This window comes from Penaeus monodon, chromosome 6 (genome assembly GCF_015228065.2).
Source record: "Penaeus monodon isolate SGIC_2016 chromosome 6, NSTDA_Pmon_1, whole genome shotgun sequence".
In the NCBI taxonomy this organism is placed as follows: Eukaryota; Metazoa; Arthropoda; class Malacostraca; order Decapoda; family Penaeidae; genus Penaeus; species Penaeus monodon.
In genome coordinates this window covers 45,576,856-45,578,450 of record NC_051391.1, presented here as the reverse complement: position 1 = coordinate 45,578,450, position 1,595 = coordinate 45,576,856, and positions in this window count along the sequence as shown.

Genomic DNA, 1,595 nt, shown 5'->3' with positions numbered 1-1,595 from the left:
TATGTTGCATCTCATGTGTATAAGATATCTTAGATTATTTTCCTCACATCTGCGTTGGATTTATTATACAATATTATATCCCATTAGATTTTGTGGACATAATTCACTGCCGAGACTTTTTTAACAAAGAAAACAGTACGTTTAGCAGAAACTTTATCAATTTTTAACAACTTGATTTTTAATTTTGCACTGTCATTATGCTAATTTCTAAGTAAAAATAGATGCTAAGCCGCGAATATATTTCAGATACCTAAGCTTTGGGCATCGAATGAAATAGTGAAAATCGGGACAAGAAAGTCATAGAACCATATGAGGAGAGGAAGTAGCGCTCAGTCAAAAGCATATCACAGTTATGCTTTAAAATGTGGCCAGAAGGAAGTAAGGAACGGCACGAGGGGTCACTTATGCTATTCTGCACTCAGACATAGGGAGGTCACCAGACAGCACCAATTTATCCGCAGACACGAACTTTAAAACGCACATATGCACGTATGTACGATGTATGTTTGTTTGTACCTTCACACACTTATACTGTAATTATACTTTTTTATATATGTATATGCAATTTATGCACACACACACACACACCAACACCACACACACCACACACACACATATATATATATATATATATATTATATATATTATATATATATATATAGAATTATACATCTGTATATATATCTATCTCTATATATATATATGTATATACATATATCTAGTGTGTGTGTCGGTATATATCTATAAATATATATATATATATATATATATATGTTATATAATATATATATATATATCTATATATCTATATAATATATATTGTATATACATATATATATGTATAACTCTATATATATAATATATATATATATATATATCTTATGTAATATATATATATATATCCTCTAATCATAGTTCCTATCCATCTATATATATTTATATACAATATATATATCTCTCTTATCTATATATATCTATCTCTGTCTCTACATATCTATATCTATCTATCTATCATATCTCTATATATATCTGACCTTATACTTATATATATATCTCTCTATATATATCAGACTGTATATATATATATACTACTATATCTGTCTCGTGCTATATCTAATTTTACAAACATATATAATTCTCGTCTTATCTCTCTTCCATATATATCTCTTATCTATCTTCTATATATCTCTTCTTTCTCTATACTATTCTCTGTATCTACATCTATATCTATATAATCTATCTCTCTCTCTCTCTATATCTCTCTCTCTATGTCTCTCTCTATCTCTCGATCTATACTATATATTCTACTATCTATGTAGATCCATATATATATCCAATTTTCCCCCCATATATATCTCTCCTATTCTATATCTATCTTCTCTATGTCCTCTCCAGATCTCTCTCTCTATATCTCTCTCTCTATCTCTATAATATCTCTCTATATATATGTATATCCGTATCTCTATATATCTATCTATACTATCTCTACTATCTCTCTCTTCTCTCATCTCTATATATAGTCTTAGCCTAATATATCTATTCCCTCCCTACTCTCTATACCTTACCTTATATATCCATCCATCTCTTATATATCT